This window comes from Anoplolepis gracilipes, chromosome 2 (genome assembly GCF_047496725.1).
Source record: "Anoplolepis gracilipes chromosome 2, ASM4749672v1, whole genome shotgun sequence".
Taxonomy (NCBI): Eukaryota; Metazoa; Arthropoda; class Insecta; order Hymenoptera; family Formicidae; genus Anoplolepis; species Anoplolepis gracilipes.
Window position 1 is genome coordinate 14,011,395 of NC_132971.1, and position 20,365 is coordinate 14,031,759.

General features: G+C 36.7%; 1 protein-coding gene across 4 annotated transcripts in view; it reads left to right on the forward strand.

Annotated features, from left to right (window-relative positions):
- Positions 1–20,365, forward strand: part of LOC140676071 (uncharacterized) — a 347,777-nt gene that overhangs the window by 232,373 nt on the left and 95,039 nt on the right. Inside the window, exon 1 of one of the 4 annotated variants that reach the window (XM_072910738.1) lies at positions 10,500–10,520. The exons of the other annotated variants lie outside the window; for them this stretch is intronic. The gene's annotated coding sequence lies outside the window, so the exon portion shown is untranslated. Of the gene's footprint in view, positions 1–10,499; positions 10,521–20,365 lie in introns of those variants that run through there. 4 annotated transcript variants of the gene reach the window in all.

Below are 20,365 nucleotides of genomic sequence, written 5' to 3' on the forward strand. Positions count from 1 at the left end.
TCATTTCGAGTAATGTATTCGTAGTAGTATAGATGGATCTTTTAACTGCTTTAAATCTTATGTTGTAGAAGAAGAATCTAGTATATAGTAGATATTCATAATTATAAATTATTGTACAAATTGTAGTTTAGTAATATATAATTAAATTAGTATTTTTTAAGAGAGATACATATAATATTTATTAATTAATTATTAATTAATTTTTGTAATAAAAAGTAGGGGATACAGAAACTATGACAAATTTTTATATATTTTTTAAAACTGCAGTATACTTTTAAAATATTGGAGAAATATTTGACATTTAAAGCAGATATTTAATTAAAAAAAAAAAATAGATTTTTACAACTTTTACAAACTTATGTTTTAGATTTTGCCGTAAAGTTGAGATATTGAAGGAGATCAAAGTATTGCGAATAATATAATTGTAGATTTTCTTTCTTTTCATATACAAGCAAATATTGCTTCTTGTGATAAATGTCTTCTCTTCGTTTACGAAAATACTAATTTCCGAGACATTACTGATCGTAAAATACCCGGAACTTTTCGTAGAAAATACAAATTCTTGTGACCATAAAGCTTGGCTTTTGCGCTAGAAGATGAAGCAGTCATCAGAGAAGAAAACGGCGAGTATAACTCTGGAGTTTTTATTTTAGCCGACGTGGCGTGCACGTTCGCGAATCCAATCTTGCCGATCGCCAAGCGCGTTTTTCGCGAATTTCCATCCTGCTTTCGCTTCATCTTTGCCAGTTGCATCGGTTCAATTTATCGTGCAACCTACACCATTTCTCTACTCTTTCGCGCTATCCCCATCGTGTTGCAGCTTGCTTCCAGAATCAATGACGGAACTAGCCGTCGTTCTCTCGTCGCCGTCGACAATTCACGATTCCGGTATCGTTCATACATATTTTAGAGCGATGTTTGCGATCGCCAAACAATCAGAGCCGGGCTCGACAAGCGTTCGGCATTTTGGCGCGAATTCGAGTCCAACGTGCATCGAGTGCCGTTTGTTTGTCGTGCCGGGCTCGTTTAATGAGTCAGGAATTTCGAGCATTTTATCGCCAACAACGTGGCGCACTGTCCGCAACCGGATTTGAACACGCTATAGCATTTTAATGGCACCGCGATCGCATAGCAGGCTGTATTACTCGTCGCCGAGGCGTTCGATTGCACGAAAGTATAGCGGCAATAATCTCTTTTACTTACTCTACAGATGCGTGTGACATATACTATATCCGGTAGGTTATATATTTCCTCGAATATTTTCCGATCGTCGTGATTTTTCATCGTGACGCAAGTAACATCATGTCTCTCGGATATCTTGGAGAGCCCGATGTAATAAGCTACGACGTAAATTGAGTTGTAATAAAAATTGAAGTAATACTGATTGAAAGCTCGAGCGACACGAAAGCTAATTGGTTTAACCATTTTATATCGAACCAAGGTGCTCTTGATATAAAATATCACCAAGTGGATATTGACAGAAAGGTCGGCGTATCGGAAAATCCGACAGATAACTAGAAGAATTATCTAGAAAGTTGATTGAAGATTGAAGTAGTTTTCGAAGTCGGATCAATTGTACTGTTATTGGTTACCTTGACCTATATTTACTTAATTGTTTATTAATAGTATCGTTAATCTGATAATTGGAAATATGTATAATATATAAACGCTTTTATTAGTAATAAAATTTAGAATCTTAAATAGAACTTTATAAAATTGAATGATCAATATACATATATCACACGCTTAACGCGCGGCAAAAGATTGTATTATCTTTCTTATAAAATTTCAAAGAAAGATTTTATTCCCGGGAAACAAAAAAATCACCGTGTGCGCTCACTGGACACTGTAATATCCCCAGCCGCTTGTTACGGAGCGTCATGATTCTTCGTATAAAATGGCGCGTCGGCGGGGAGGGTAGATCCATGGGAGGCACGAATCCAGATACATTATCCGGCGCAACCATAACGGTCGAAAGGAGAACCGGCCAAATGGAAGCACGCACCCTTGGTGGTCCCTCGTACCTTTCGTATACGCGCGCGGCTTCGTATATAACATGCTCGCATTACGAGACTCTCCCCGCAATCTTTCCTTCGATTCTCTTGGCTTCCCTCTGCACACGTCAGCCGCGCGCGGGGTGTACCGGGATACCGCGTACCGGGACACGAACCCTGTGACGGGGCTGACGGGCTAGCAACCCCCCGTGGCGTACCTCGGCCGACCACACCGTGTTCATTCTGTTAAAACAGCAGGACAGCGCGCGTCGCGATTACCGCAAGCGAGTTTCTGCGATATCACATCGAAAACTACGACGCACGTGTGGATTTCTATTATTATTGCGCATTGTCAGATTGTATGCGGAAAATCCTTTCAAAATTGGACATTGGAATTTCATTAACGCGTATCTCTTTGGAAATCAAGAATTTAAACTGCGTAGATGCTGTAAAAATTTATTATTTTAACTGCGACCGAATTTTTTGATTATTAAAGAAAGCAGTTAAGATATACATATATGTATAAGAATATTTTTTACAGTCAAATATTATAGACATTAAAATCTCTTAACTAAAGGATCAATATCCTCAAACATTTAAACTGTCCGTTTAATTGAATATTTAAGATTAGGTTTTTTTTTTGCGTGAAAATTTATTATTAAAAATTATTATTATAAAAGATAAAGAAAAGCGTAAAAAATCTTAGTGTGCAACACTAATGGCAGGATCGATGACTTTTGATAAGATTGTTGTAAACTCATCTTACTTTTCTTCATTTAAACTCATTTGTTATTTTTCCCAAAGAAATGTTTACCATAAAGTTACGACATAATCTTCTCAAGCGACAAATTCTACCGCGACATTGGCGGTCAATTTTAGACAGCTTTCTTTGCCGAGATTTGCGGCTCGTGCTGTTAAAAAATACGATCGTTGCGTTAAACGCGCTCGACGTTTCTCCAATAAAATGCGGAAATGTTTCCTACGTGTTCGACAACGTCGCTCAACGAGCCTCGGGGAAACATCGTGAAATAACAACTGCGACAATGCTACATAACTACAAAATGGATTAATGCATTCCAGCAATTCCGTCAAATTTTTTCTGTTGAAAAAAGAAGAGAAATTACAAAACTATTATTTTGCCCATTGTGTTCGACATCGCAAATGCGATATCATGACAACTCTGTCGTTATTAAAAAAACCCGCATTATATGTGAAGTCTTCTATTATAATATTTCGAAAAATATTTTTACTATAATTAAATTATCATAATTGTTTAGTTAACTTTTATAAATACTATTAATTAGCATAAACTATTATTTTAGCATTATTTTCTCTCTCTCTCTCTCTCTCTCTCTCTCTTGCTCTCTCTGTCAAAGAAATATTTTAAATTTCTAATACTTTATTGCCTTATTCATTAAAATGAGATTATGAATTGATTACACTTAATTATGAGTTGAAAAATCACTCGCATTTGAGATTGAAAAAAACGTATACATCATTACATTAATTCTAAATTAACAGCAATTTTTGTAATTGGAAGAAAGGCTTGGTTATATTCATACACAGTTGCATACCCATGTTGCCTTCGTATCTTTGGATTGCGTAGGATCTAGCGAAAATAGCAATCTTATTGTAACCGTATTATTGACGCAAATACTGACGCATGCTGTGCAACGGCACAATTAATAAACATTGGTTCGATTATTATGTTGCGTTAATTAAAAGAACGCAACATTAAATCATGTGTGAACTATCATTTTCCAAGATTAATTGCATTTTAGTCGCATCTGTGTAGTTCAATTATTGCAAAATTTTGTAAGAATGTACTGTTTGTTATTACTATTTGCAACCCTTATTTGATAATATTGCTCTCTCGTGTAATATTAATTGACATTCGAATTACGTTCTTATTAATTACACTCAAATGTATCACGTGACCTATACCACGTACGAAAGAAATTTTACTGTATAATTTCTCTCACTGCATTGCGCATCGCAAACCGTACCAGCCAGCTGTGTCCAGCAGTTGTTTTGTTTACGAGAAGAAGAGATTCTTTGCAGCGTACCTTACTGTCTGTTGGCTTATCTCTCCAGCTTTCACCCTTCAGTATCTCTTTCTACTTTTTTTTCCTTTAGTCATCGTTTTTTTCTTTGCCTCGCTGGACGAGAGAAGTAAAATCCGAGAAAGGATATACACAGGCTTATAGAATCCATTGCAGTTAGCTAAACACAACATAAATCGATTGTCGTTTTTCCGACTTTATCGTTGTAATTTAGTTTCGAAAAATTATTAAATGAAACTATATTCAGAATAATAAACTGTATTTACAATAAATATATGCTAGGAAAAAGTCAATATATGTTAATTCATTTATTTTAATTTGTTTTAATTAAATGTCTTTTTTTCTCTTTTTTTAAAGAACTTTTTTAAAAATATTGTAAAAGTTTGAAGAATATAGATATATAATTTAATATAATTATTATACCCTTTATATAAAAAGAATAATTAGTTGGTACATTATGAATGATGTCAGTTTATATTTGAATATTTGAAGACCTTCCAAATTGTTTTTACGTGTCGAACATGTTAATTATCTGTTGTCAATTATATCTACCTATCATCTATTTTTTGATTAATATTTGTTTATAATTTAAAAAACATGGCTTTATATGGCAAGCCAGTTTATATCAGAAGACGAAGAGGGAAATACAATGCAAGAATCATACTCTGCATGGAATGCGCAATCGCGGCAGCGACATCCACCGACGGAAATCCTGCTCCATTGAAACCTACCTATGTGCGACAGCCGGAGTTATCGGCCATGTGGTGAATCAGGCTCATAAATTTTTTTCCACGTTTGTCCACGACGTGCACGTTCTTTTCGGCCCGAACTTTCCTCTCATGCGCGTGAGAAAGCCTCACCTCACATGATAGAAAGAAAGAAAGAGAAAGAAAGAGAGAGAGAGAGAGAGAGGGAGAGGGGGGGGAGAGCCGATACAGCGGTCTCTCATTTTCCTTAGCTTCCGGCAAGCGTGTTCGCGACGAGGCCCCTTCGGGATTCAGAATATGTGCGGGGGAACAGCCCTCTCATCGCTCTTCGTGTACCGCCTCACCAAACTACCTCCGTGTCGTCTCGTGTGCCCCGAAATGACCAACGTGACATGCCACGGGCACAAAGGAAAACTTTCATCTACCACCCGCCACGGAAACAGGGTCGCCTCGCCGGCCATGCTGTCGCGACGCGAAAAGAAAAGAGCGGAAGGTTTATTTCTCAGAAGGGAGCACGCCAAGATTTATGTCGGCTCTCGCCTACTGACGCACTCGCGATTTCTTCATGGCGTAGAGCAACGCCGACTTACGACAACAAACAATACTGATTTATGTTTTTCTGCTAATTGTTTTTTAGTTCAATATCCGCGAGAATACGAAAACCTATATTGGTGCGTCTGCTCGATTTATCAGCTTCGCGTCTCTAAACAGAAAATTAATCTCTACATGCTGCGCAATAAGAAAGCGTGTAGTGAAAGTTTTTATTCTGCGAATAATACTATCATATCTAAATTTACGACAAAAAATTTTATTTTCTGTTTTAAAAAATTTATTTATTTTAGAAAAAAATACAATAACATAATAGAGAATTTTATAATTTTATGTTATATATTTTTCACACACATATACCAGAATAACAAAGCTATATACAAGAATCTCTTTATTTTATCGTTTATATCATATGTGTATTTAATAGACTTGTAAAGAGATCATGGGATTTTCGACGGAATTCGTTCTCGCGTCAATCGTCGAATTCAAACGTTTTTCTGGCAGTTTAAAACGACAGGTACCGTGCATTGTGTGTACCGCATTGCAGCTTTGCAACTACATGCACTCTCCCGATGCTTTTATGCATGTATGTGCCGCGTATACGGACGCTGTTGCGGGCATCGAAAGGTCCTTACCACTCGCGGATCTTTGGTACTCGCTCAATGCCAGCCAACGGACGAGCGAGCCGTAAAACGGTTCTACGACGACTTTTCTCGATATCGATCTCGCCACGAATGAAATCGCCGGACTGGGAAGTTTCCTTTAATGCTGTTTGAGAGCTGGCATGCTTTTGGATACGGTTTGGTAATTTAATCTCTCGCTGCAAGCACCTGACATACGACGCTTCTGTTTTAATTAACGCGGGTATACTTCGAACAAGAAAAGTATTTGTCTGTTAATGTAAAAAATATTTGTGTGTGTAAATCGAAATATATCAGATATATTAAAGATAATCGCTATAAATTATATCGTGGGAATTTCTATTAAAATGAATAGTTATCAAGAATATTTATTTTGAAAACAGCACGGAAAAATGTACATCTTAAATAACGGGACTTATTTTTTATTATAAATATATATTTTATATTTTAGGATTAAGCAACATACACGTGCACAGAAAGAATTCTTCTTCACAATGATATCTAACATAATTTTGCTGCGTTTATATCTGTGAAAATTAAGCAGTTTATAATATACAATACGAGAATTGATGTCCCTGTTACTGAAATTTATCTTGACTGCAGATGGCATGGCAAAGTTATGTGTACATTCACAAGGCAACTCGTCGGCGGTGCCTCTGGGCCTCGTGTGTCGAGCAATAGGTCGAAGCTCCTAATTAAAGATAAATAATCGCACACGCGCGACCGACGCGCGTATACGAGACTACAGGGACCCCGCTTTGCCCTGATTCGCACCAACCCCCTCAGGGCAAATGTATCCTATGACCACAAAGGCAAATTGCGCTTATGGTCGGAAATTTCTAGAAATATTCAACTCTGAGTTCAATCTTACATATAATAGTATATCCTTTTTTGTTGTAATTGTATCTCTATTATTATGCATTATACAATTATATGTGCATATGTTATTTTGTGTGGCATTTGGTAATTTCGAACATTATGTATTATTTATAATTGAAAATGATGGTTTGATTATTAACTGCGTTATTATATATATATTATATATGGTTACAATTATTGAAATGATTGTCGGTTTATAAGAACAGCAGAGAAAAACTTTGATGTAAATAATATTCTTGTAATTTTTTTACCATCCTTCTCGTTATGGTAACCACGGAAAGTTATCATAGTATTGTCGTGAAATTAGATTTCAAATCGAGCTTTGATTCGCGCAATTTCGTGTGCGCGTGCAAACTTTTTGCATTGACGCAAGCGCGTTACCGTGTTGCACCGGGAAAAAAAAAAAAAAAGCGGTTTGTATTCTCGACCGGGTATCGTGTCGGAAAAGCGGGTTTTTTCTCGTCCATCCTCTCGTCTCCTCTATTCGCACCATCAAGCTATTTTTCCAGGTGAATTTTCGCCGGTTTCGTCAGCTGGCGCGCGACTGGTTATCGGTGGTCGGTGCCGCTCAAACAGCCGGCGACCGGTTTCAATTTGCAGGTCGGATTATTTCGTGCTTCCCAAATGCGGCGGCTGCCTGCTCTCGCCGGCAATTCGCAATTTCCTGCCAATTCTGCTATCTCGTGCTGCGTGCGCCCGCCGCGTAACGTCGGGCGTATGGTAACGTCATATTTTGTCCGCCCTTCGTTTAAGAGCGGAGTGCAGGGCGTCAATTCTACGGGGAGAATGGGAGAGGGGCATTTGCATCGCTACCCGATGCAACCTAATCGTAGTAACAAATTCAGTGAATGCAGTTTGCGGTGACGCTTTTGAGTAACTACAATCCGCAAACAACAATGAAGCGAATTACAATGATATATTGATAATCCATGAAATGGAATATATACGTAAGCGATAAATCTATAGCTGAATACTAATGGAAAATTTTTATCTTTAAAGAAACAATTTGCAAAGCTTTAAAATTATAAATACTTTTTTTATAATAAATGTGTATTAATTTCCATCATGTCTATAAATTAAGTAATATCAATTTAATAAAAGGTCAGTGCCTTTTTCATTAATGCTACAACTTTATCGCACTTTCTTCCTTCCGCTTGTCAGATACAAAAATACTAATGAAATATTATTTTTTGATAATTCTTGCATAATATCAGATACGTCTCGCTTATTGACGTAATCTCGTCTACTACAACTCGAGGCGCATGAATGAACCGGAGAATGCTCAGAGGACGATTATAGGTCTCTCGTGATACTCACACGCGTACATATACGAATGTCTATGCATATGAATGCCTCGAGAGGCACAGATACTCTATCCCATACCAATATATTCGTCTGACTGTATCTACTCAGTGAAGAGATAAACCTTATAACCTTCCATGATGGGCTTAGTCTCCTGAAATGAGTCTTGTTTTCTAATGTAATGTCTACGAAATCTAGATAGTTGCTCATGTTCAAAAAGCAATTTGAAGTGATTTAAATTTAACGATAGTTATATGACCTTATATACTTATCGTTCTATAAAAAAAAGCAATCTTGATGAAACACGCATCTCTTATATTTTTACTATAAATTTTGTTATAAAATAACCAACTATTGACATTTTTTGCGTAGATTTATTGCATAATATATACATATACACATATCCATTTATCTCTACGTTCGTTTGTAATGTCTCGTTATTTTTTACGAGTTTTTACATCGTAATAATTTTATAACTACAACTTTAAAAATATGACATGCCTGTTATACTTCTTTATATAAAGGAGTTATAATTTTTTAATACTATATAAATACAATATTATAAAATTATGAGATTAAAATTGTTTTATTTAAAGTATCACTATGTAAAATTGTAAAATATCGTCAAGATGTAACCAATTGCATTTTGCATCGATACGTCAAGGGACACATAGAACGAAGAATCGATACCAATTAAAACAGATGCATAGCGCCGGCTTCACGCATTGATTACGGAAATGCTCGATGCAAAAATATTTGCCTCCCGGGAGCGACATAGCGCATCATCCAGAAAATGCATGAGGATAAAAGTTCAGCGCAGGCTTTTAACCCTCGCTTTATCGGAAAAGTTTTCCGGCCTTTATTTACCACGAGCTGCGCGCTTTGACCCCGTTTTTCCCTACGTTCTATAATATAGTTAGAAATGAAGTTACGCTTAACCCTAGCAATATCATGAGAGCGAAGGGAGCTCAGCAACCCATAATTAAATATTCTCTTCATTTAATGTAATTTGAAAGAATGTGAAAAACATAATTGTGTTGTCAGTAACATCCTTTTGAGAAAAGCGGCAAAAATGCTTGGCTGTAAATGCAATATCCGATGCAAAAGTTACACTAAATGTGTTTCAGAGACTTCCATCGTTAATACACCAGATAAAAAATACTGTAACATTTTTTTTTAAATAAAAATTATTTTTACCATCAAAAAATATTTAGTAAAATTGTGTAAACAACGAATAAGGACATACGCAGGATAAGATTATAATGCGATAGAAATTAAATTTAACGCAAATGTATAACATATCCTCTTCCTTTTTTTTAGACGGTAAGTCCTGCGTGAAACTAAAAGGCAAATGCGATTATCTAAAAAAAAAAAAAAAAAAAATTAAACAAAAATATTAAACACTATAAAACCCCATCGGATATGAGATTCTTCGCTTTCTCTTCCTTTAGTTTTTTGCTAGTACATCGTCACGAATCGCCGATCAAACTAATAATTACTTTACGTGTTGTTGCTTTCGAGTCGTCAAACGAGGGTCTGCATTTCGCTTGATCGCCAATCAATTGATAAACGATGCAACAATCTAACGCCAACACTGCGTGATCATTGTTTCTTTTCATTTGGTCGATGTTAATTAACACACTTTACATCGAGACATGCTAATTTCGCATTTATTTTTACAGAATAAACGATAGTTAATTTATAAACGTCATAAAGATCGATCAATCTGCGCATGAACTCTAATCTGTGAAATTACAAATGTATTAAAGCTCATTAAAAAAATAAAAGCGTGTCAGACAAAAATAGTAGTTAAGTTTTAAGATTAAATTATATGAAACTAAATATTCTATAAATTACTGTTTTCTAGACTTTTTGCTCGAGTAATACATCAATCTATAATAGTACATAGATAAATCTGTAAATAAAATATATAAGATCCATTTCTATCTTATGGTAAGCATGTAGAATATTGTAAAAATATTTTCAGACTATCTACGTAATTTTTTCATTGCGTGTTGCCTATTACAAAATATTGCAGTCCTTATATTTCGATATCAAATAAATCTCATTATTTCTTTGCACCCTCAAGTAATCCAGTATTCGTTATCGAAGGCATTGAAGCAGCTACCGATCTATATATTTCGTTATCCCATCCCGTTATTACCGCCTCATATTTCCGACGATCAAGAAACGCGAAAGAATTCCCATTGTATCTGGAGATTCCCGTCCTTCTCAATTTCCGCTTGTAAAGCACGAACGTAGCGTAGAGACTTAATGGAATTCCCTCTTATGTGTTACAGGTAAGAGCGGGCGATTTGCACCGAGAGCTGAATATTTCCCCGCGCTATTTCCCACAACGTCGTTCCTCGAGCTGGAACATTTCAGGTAGGGTGGTTACTCGTTTGCGGCTTCTGTAGTAGTGATGACAAAGAGAGGAAGAGAAAGGGAGTAGCGTCACCGAGACAACAGCCGGAACGTGGAACGTTCTAGCAGATATCCCGGCAGCCACCTTTATTTCTAATTGCGTCTCGACTTAATGGAACGTGTTTGGCCAGCCGGCGCGCAATCTCGGACGCGATTCTGCACCGAAATTAAGCACGCGAGCCGCACCGCCCCCTTTTCACGTCCATGGGGAAAGCTGTCCCGCCGATGGTGGTCCGCGCGGGACCAGGTTGGTCGCCGTCGCGCCGGTATTCCCGTCGCGTGCGTATCACGAGCGTGATCGTAAACACGCGAGCGAAATTGCATGACCCCCGTATATGCCCTCGCTCGCTCGTTCTCTCGAGGTCGGCAGCTTTTCTCAAAGGGACAGAAATTCATCTCGCCGTCGTGATACGCTTCGCAGCTTCGCTATTCCCCCGGAGCGGTTCCCTCTTTACATTAACGCGAAAATGCGTTTCTCGTTCCTCGTGTATTTTGCGTCGATGCCGTGGCAATGCAACATAAAGTTGCTTGCAAAATCGCTTTCCAGCTAGGCACTTTTTAAACAAATAGAGGCGAAACCGACCTTTTGAGAGGGACTATTACGTGGCGGACTTTAAAATGCGAACGTTTGTATTCTCGAATTCATGATTCGGAATAAAGCGTAAATATTCGTTTTAAATAGAGACTGATGCAACGAAATGTGAAACTAGTCATTATATTCTCTTGCATATTTCGCGTATGTACATCATATTTCTAATAAAAAATATTCAAAAATTAATTTTTGTTTGCCTATTTTTTATACTGGTTTATGAAGCTTTAACAAAAATAATCTTCTTTTATTAAAAGTGATTTAAAATACTGTACATATTTGTTAATTTAACAGTTTTCTTTATATAAACTTAATAAAATTAGTAACAGTATTTATTTTTTTTGTTGCGGAATGAGACTATTTTCGCAATCATTTTCGCGATTATTCTTGCGAAAACAAGAGTGCTCAATGTTGAGTATATTATTATCTTGCATACGATGAGCGAAAATGACACGTAACACTTTAATTGAATGACTGCTTAATAACAGCTACGCTTTAATTGTTCCGGCTTTTAGAGAAAGCACGAAAGACGAGAAATTCGTAGGATTTCTGCTTCGTAATTAACAAACATACTATAATGATCTTTGATTTAGTGATTGAGGGGCACGACGCGCCGGTTCTGAATGTCTGTAATTACTGCCTATTCTACGTGTGCTATAATTTATTTTGTAGCATATACTTTTTTCGTTACTCTTCATTTTCACTGTATTTATCATATTGTATCTATGATTTCAAAGATGTTCATTTCTTCGAGGTATACAGACACCGTTGACGTAACGTATAGCGTGTAAAAGTGTGGAAACATCACGTAATGGCATATTATAAAAATAGAAAAAATGGAAAACTAACATGGTTCGCCCTTTTTGATATCGGGATCTTTCCGTACTTTCGTGACGCGGGCGGGTTCATAAATCATTGCACCTACAGAATTTTTTCGCAAAAAAAGAAAACACATCGCAAGAGCAACGGCGGCACCGCCGATAGCTAAAGTATCGATCGATCTTACGATATTCTCCGGTAGAAACCCCCGGTCCTGCACACAAAAGCGACGGTCTATAAAAGGAGAAGCACGAGGAGCGTAATTTCCACTCTCAGTAGGTACGCAAAGCCAAAGTTCGCGGCGTTTGTTGTTACTTTTTGGCGGTCCTGCAATTTGTTTCCCTGACTCCCGTTAACCCTGTCACCCCGGCAAAAGAGGCGAGCAAAAACTCCTTATCTCGGTGTAATGGCGAGAAACTTTGTGCCTCGTTAAACCGCCACGGATGCACGCCTGCATGCTGCGCGCGGATGAATGCACACGTTCGTGCGAGAGTTAGTTGCGTGGCCCTTTGATGCCGCCCACAGCGTCGGAAAATAAACCGCGGGTGCCTTGCGATGATGTTCCGTTCATGCCGATCACCCTCCGACGCTCTTAGGGCGCACGGGTTATTTAGATTAAAAACGCGTGGAACTGACCTCGTTAGAGATCGTAACCATCTCTGCCGGGCATTGAACGCCCTACATAGTGGCATTATTGCAGCAACGGTCTGCGTGTTTACAGTCTCGTGATAAACAGGAGAAAATTATAAAAGTGTTTTTTTTTTTTTTTTAAGTTTCAACATTTTAATACACATGTTAGATTTATTTTTTACTTTAAGGATGATTTAAATTTATCGATAATATGTTTTAAACTATATGGTCTCTATAAACTATTAAACTGTAAATTTATTATCATTTTAAATATATTTTGACAATTTGATACTCTATAAAAAATATCACATTTAATCTATTTACGCAATATATTATTTGTTTACAGAAAAACTTGTTAATTTTTTGATTAGATCTTGATATTCCTTTTTTTAAGAGAATTATAAGTAAAAGGGAGAACAGTATTTCTCTGTTACCTTAGCGCAAACTAAAGACAAAATAAATAAAGTCTGTGAATTCGTATAAACGTAGACAATACTTGCTACATCGTTGTGTTCTCTTTCGGTCCATTTAACTCAAAATCACAATCTCGCGCACGGATTTTAATTACTTTAAAGATTGCAACACATGACATAGTAGGCAAACGAATTATTATGCTTTTTTTCTGTTTGCAAATGCATGTTATTTACCATGTAGGATTAGTGACAGAGATAATTTTGGATGAAGCCCAGCATGTCTAAAGTATTTTCATTCTCAACATTATATTTGTGAGATAATTTATAATTTCTTGAGTCGAATTTATTTAATCATGGTAATATGAATGTTATACCTTTTTGCTATGTGTATGTAAAAAGGGGGAAAAACGAACTGCGAAATCAGTCGATATCCGTGAACGAGAGAATGTTCAAAATTCACATGAAATCACCGAAACGCCACGGTACACTGCAATAATACCGAATGACCCGGGGAATCGATTTTCGATTTGTTTATCTTGCAGTCACAGTGTTGTATGCACGTATGCGCGACAGGGCGAGTCGGGGAACGCTAAGGGATCCCTTTCCAGGAGACTGCGCGCCGGGAAAAACACTCGTCGGGTTTACGCCGTGAAAAAGCACGACGGGACTCGCTCGGCGTGGAAGCTTTACGAAGCTAATCGATGCTAACGACGCTTTAATCGTACTGCCGCCGCCGCTTGCCGACTCACGTTTTACTCCAGCTCTCTCTCGAGCTCGCGCGCTCGAGAATTTTGGCACGAGCAATGAGATCCAGCTCGAATTACCGGATACATCGATCCGGCTCGCCGCTCCAAATAACCAGGGCGAAAGTACAGTTTTTTTTTTGCCTCTCTTCTCTTCTCCGCTCTCTCGTTCCCATCGGTTGTTCCGCCGGCTACGATTAATTAAAGCGCGCGCGGGGGCTGAAATCCAGCGGGATCGGCCGAGCGACTGTCGTTGCTTATTTTTTTCCAGAGAAATATTCATCGCGCTCGCGATATTTCCAATAATTCGGCCGACTCGCGACTCTTCGCATTTATATTTATCGTATAAATATGTATAAAACTCGCGGATGTGCTACGGCGATATATCACCGATGCGAAAGTATTATGAAAGTCACCCGAGATCGCTTGTGCTCGCTTGTGCAACGAGCATTTGTTTGAGCTTATCTTGTTTTTATTGACATTTAATTGACGTTAATACCGGGATTCATTATCAGGCACGAAAGCGAATCAACGCCATATTTATGTCCGTTTATTCACCCCCGGGAAAAATTCAACGGTTATTTTGAGGAGGTCTTTCAAAAGCATCGAGTGTTTGCATCTCGCATAAACGGCTTCCACCTTTTCTCCCTGTTATCCTCGTTAAGCTCGCATAATTATACGACTTTGTTCACGCGTATGAACGATATCGTGAATGCCGTGTGTCGAGCAGCGCTAATGACAGTAATAACGGATGTAACGAGTTTAAACAATTCCGTATCACCAAGTGGCGTCGATCTACTCTCGTTTCTGCTATTTTTTTTTGCAGGGACAAAACCTATTACATTTACGCAGCTAGCGTTATCGGTTATACTAATAATTGTATAGACATACAGCGCGCTGCTATTTGTTTGATTGAGTTTCGCAAAATAAAACAATTATTCTGCAAAATATTTTATAAATTTTGTAAACGTATAAAATCAAGAATTTAAATGGAATATAACAATTTCCTTTTTGTCAATATATACAGTCTTCTACGTTTCATGTTTCATTCATTCGTCATTTTAATGGTGAAATACAAAATTATTTGAAAGTTTATTTCTGTACTTTGAGAGAGACGGAGAAAGACAGAAATGTGTAATTCAGAATTATATATATAGGCAAATTGATACAACTAAAAATAAATAATTATAAGCTGTAAACAATTTTAGGTATAATATATTAAAAATTGTCATATTTAGTCTATTTTAATGCTGAATTCTAAAATTGTTTAGTTTGGAAAATATATTAATTAAATCTTTCCTAAAACTCTCTAAAATAATCTGAAAATTGTATATTTAATAGCTAAAATAATATTTAAAAAAAAATAATTGAAAATAAAAATATTTATTAAAGTAAGTTATTTTTCCGAATGGATAAATGGTTAATATAAAATAAAATATAAAATTTATTTTTACGTGTTTATTTTAATTAAAATTTTCAGTTAATTTTATGAAACAAATATATCATTATTAGTAATAAATATAACGAAAAAACATTTTTTATTTGATACACTAAGTAATTGATTAGAATAATTATCTTATTATAAAATAAATAAATATTCAGAAAAATACTTCTGGATTCTGGATAAATATTTTTATAATGTTTATTTCTATCATATCTTCACGGAAAATAAATTTTTAAATAATTTTTAAATATTTTATTCGAACGAAATTTGATATATCGGCCATTGCATTACCATAAATGTCAGTAGGATCACACGCTGTCACTGCAGTTTAGAACAAATTATATCGAAGGACAAAAATCTGTGGTTGTATGGAATTTATAAAAAAGTGTAAAAATTATTATATTATAGAATATACATTATTTAAATTCTTATTTTTTAATTGCCCGTGTGCAACTGAAATGTGCCATCTGAAACACATCATTTACTTGTGAAATCTGACTGAAGACGATAAAAAAAAGATCTTTTCGCGTTTGCACGCGGTCGAGATTATTCGTCGTGAAGAGAGCGAGTGAAGTACGTAACCCGGTTGAAAAACTCGTAAACATCGTCCACCCTCTTGCTCGCGAAACTGCAGCGGTCCATGGCCATGGCATAAACCAGCGTTGTCTCCACGAAACCGGTGCAAATTTTTCTCACTTTGCGAGTTGGCCCGTAAATAATACCAGAGCGCGGCCTTTCGCGCCCGCACACTCGAGCAATCTCCTCCATCCCACCATGTTATATTCCTCCTCGCAACCTCGGGTGCAACTTCTCTTTCTTCTTCTATCCCTTCGCTTCGTCCTTCGTCCTTCGGTAGGAGTCTGGCGACATACTCGTGGAACCGCGTCGTAATCCCCGACACTCGTAAGTTCTAGACCGCGGACTCTCGTCCTACGTTACAATTTGCCGCGAGCCACAGTGAGAACGCGTGAATCCCGTCGATATTTACGGTAATGCGATAGCCGGTGTATTAGTCGTGATATTACTGAAGGCAGGCAGATTGATCGCGACTTGTAGAGATAAGTTGAGATATCAAGATCAGGAACAGTGAATTGCTGGAGAGATATTTTTGCACAAATGTAAATTGATCTTCGAATATAAATGTGCATATGAAAAAATAATGCATTTTGAAAAATGGCTATCGATTTATACGAAGAAAAAGAGAAAAGATATTTAATTGTAAATTATAATGAAATTTATACATCTATTATTTGATAAGTTTAAGAAATAATTATACTGAAAATTATATTTGCACGGTGTTTTAAACATATGCCCTGAATTTGAATTCAAGTTTGTGAAAGAGTGATATAATCTATGATTAAGATCTTAAGTCGATATAATTACGGCTTTGCAACATATGTAAATGTCATGAAGAATAATTATGTAATCACAAGAGCGTGACGAGGTGTATGTAATTAAAAGTGAAGACTTGCTGACAAACTATCAGCACGATATGATAACGGTATTAGTGTACTATTTTATATAATAATAATAGATATACATAAATATAAATCTATTTAGTTGCAGGTTTAAGGTTTTGTGTACAATAGTTACGATCGTGTAATAAGCAAAAATTTTAAATTTTATGTCACGTCAAAATAATTATTCGCCAAACAAGTATATTAAAATTGAATTTTTATTGACTTACAAAGACACACTTTATATAACGATTCATATATAAAATTCAAATGGATAAAATATCAAGCTGATTTTCTACCATCGCTAGAAAATATCTCATATAGCGTCAGAAGGTCCTAAGAGTTCCGGCGATTCACTACAATTTCGCTTCGTGAGCAATCGAAATAAATCATCTCGCGCACTCATTTCCCCAAAATTTCCAACGCTTACCTCACCTTGTTGGAATAAGAGCGAACATCAGAGATCGTCGTTTGCAGTTTCGCGCGCACGCGAAACTGCACTTTTCCCTAGCTCAATGCACCTTCTTTTCCTCGCCGGAATTATTTCCTAAGAGATTCTCATCGCTTGCTTTTCCATTTTGCCGCGAAAACTATGTAATTTTAGTTCTCGTTGACAAACGAGAGGGGGAAACGCGAGTGGCTCGGACCCGCCCAAACGTAATTTCGATCAGCTGTTTGCGTACACACGCGTCGGATTGCATATATTTCCGACACGGTCGGACCAACGCGACCGGCGCACATCACGTCGCGTCGTGTCGTATGCACTCGCGCTGCGATGCATTTTTCATGGTAGCGGCGACGTGGGGTAACGATGGAGGCCTGCGGCCTCTGGATTATCCATCGCTGACGGATGGACGTCGGCGTCCAACTGGCTTGATTGGTGTCGGTCGTGTCGAGATTCCGCGGACGAGCAAATATTTTATAAGCGCGCGGGTAATTGACACGGCCCTTCCTGGATTCCCATTTTCGTGAATCCGCCGGAATTTCGCGTTGGCTTATCGTCGCATGCGTCGCGGATCTCGTTGCGCGATAAATTTTTTTCTCTCCGTTTTTATCTCAAAACACATTACTGTTGCGGTAACATCGTAATATATTAGAAATTGCAGTTTGTATCTCTGCAAGCTACGTGTATGTATATCGCATTTGACGATGCGTCGTAAAAAAATTTCTTCTCGATCTTTTTCTCCCCTTTCTTCCTTAATATTAATTTTTCTCGTTTTCTTAATTTTTTCCTTTTTTAGAATTTAAACTATATTTCTTCAAATTTCTTTTTATATTTTTTACATATTTCTTCGGTTTATTATGCATATTAAAAATAGACAAAAGAACATAGCGGTAAATGTAATTTTAATGCGAGCAAACCGCGTTGTAACTAGCCATTGCCTGCTAATGACATTCTAATTAAAATTATACCGCAACAAGGTTCCTTGTTCGGTGTGCAATACATCGTTCGCGTAACCATCTTTGGCCAGCAACAGGAGTCCTAATGCTTGCCTAGACGCGCCGCCGTTCACGAGCTATGCACTGCACCATTTCCGCAGAAATGCTGCCATTACGTACATCTGGCTACATTCGAGCAGTAGCTACATCACAGTACCACGTCTGGAAATTGACATCGGGTTAAACATAGCCACGATATGCTGTGGATTCTCCCTCTCCAGTCCGAAAAGCTACAGCATCTGCATTATTGCTCTCGATATTATTTCGATATAAAACATTTTTCATACATATTCTTAATTTGGACGTCATCTTCACACGAAGATATCAAACGGTAATATTCTGGGAAAATTATAATAAAATAGAATAAATTATGTAGATAATGAGAGACGAATTTAAATAAAAAGCAATTTTAAATTTTCTAAAACAATATGTGTATACATTTGACTCTTTTAATATTTTTTTGTCTTTCTGTAAAACTTTATTAATCAAATGATTATATTCGATAACTTAAATAATTATCTTTATGCTTAATATTTGTTTTTAAATATTGATTTACATGAAAATCTTTAAGAATCTTATAGAATCGTCTCTTTTTCGATGAATTCAAAGGACACAATTGATTACAATATTTTCTCGATTGATACGACAATTCGAAGGGATTTTACACTGATCTGAAAATTTGAGTGAACATGCATGCACTCAAAAGAGTCTTCGAAGACAATTTCGTGCAAACTCGCACGATGTGTCGAACGTTTCCGTTTCTTACTCTCTAGCAACGGATGATCGGAATGGCCGAAAGTACGTTTTCCGGTCTTGTTCTTTCGCTTTTGTTCCTGAACGATTCCGCTTTTCTTCGAATCGTGGTAAAAGACGTAGTATCAAGCGCCACGCGAATTCCTCCTAACTTTCGTTCCCGATCTTCAGTACGTATCTCGGTGATCCAGGAGAGGTTGCGCCGATGGCGTCGCTGGAAGGATCCGGAAGTCCCTTTCCGCGAGGGAGGCGAGGATGAATTTCCAGGTCAAGAGATCCGAAATCGCTATCGTCTTAGGAACAGAGGGCTAAGGATTACAGATTCAACGGACCCCACTGAATCCGTATCTTCCGCTTTAGCTTAAACTTTGAAGGCAAAGAGCTTCCGGCGTACGACGTAATTCGGGATGTATTTGAGTTATTAGTTGTAAATTGTGCGTGAAATCACCGCCGTGTCTAATCTTTGCTTAGGATGATGAATTATCATAATCAGAATTCACATGAATATACGTCCGAAAAACACTAATTATTATTTATTATACACATGTAAGATTGTGTACAAATTCTCATTGAAATTTTGTAATACTTTTTTAAAATCAAAAATATTTTGCTTATTATAAATCGTATTTTAAAGTAATAAAGCGCATGTAATTTTTCTTGTCAGAAGCAATTTTCAATAGAATGTTTAAATCCTATATCCAGTTCTGTCATTTATTACGTTTCCAAGATGAAAGCTAAGAGAACTTTGAGAGCCCTAGAGGATTTCGGGTTAGATTTAATAGATCTATGTGAATTGTACGGTAACGTTTAGTTTAAGATATATCTAAGGGTATCTCGTCGTAAGCATCTCATGTTTAGATAAAATCCTTAATAGAACTAATTAGAAGACTTGATTCTTCGTATCTTTTAAGAGATCAAGATTAATAATATAACAGAAATTATCTTATATATAAATTGGCAAAATTATTTTAATTATATTTAAAGAGTACATCAATTACAATGACAAATTTATTCCCTATAGTAAGTAATGTTCTCGTAGAATAAATAATTATACACGGAAAGTTGTTCACACTTAGAATAATCGAAAAGTTAAAATATAGTTATAATTCAATTTATTGGTACATTTTTTGTTAATAAAAGAATTTCTTTAGTAAATATTTTAATGGTTCTCTTTATTTTGATCTTTTATCTAAAAAACCGTAGCTATATTGTGATGAACTTATATTTATATACACATCGTCGAATTAATTGCCGCATCTAATCTAAGATTAGAATTTTCAAATAAACTTGGATCTAAATTTCCGACTCCATTAATTTGTACACGTGTACATAAGAGTGATATAATTTTGTTGGTGAACATAGTGTTAGCTAAGTCTCTCGTTGACGTATTAGTACTGCCAGGTATATCATTCACTACCTCTGTGCTGAATCTTATGCATTGTTCCTTATGCTGAGACTAGATGTAGAACCATCCTCTTGTCTCGCCAACCAAGCTTCGAAATCCCATCACAAAGTTGC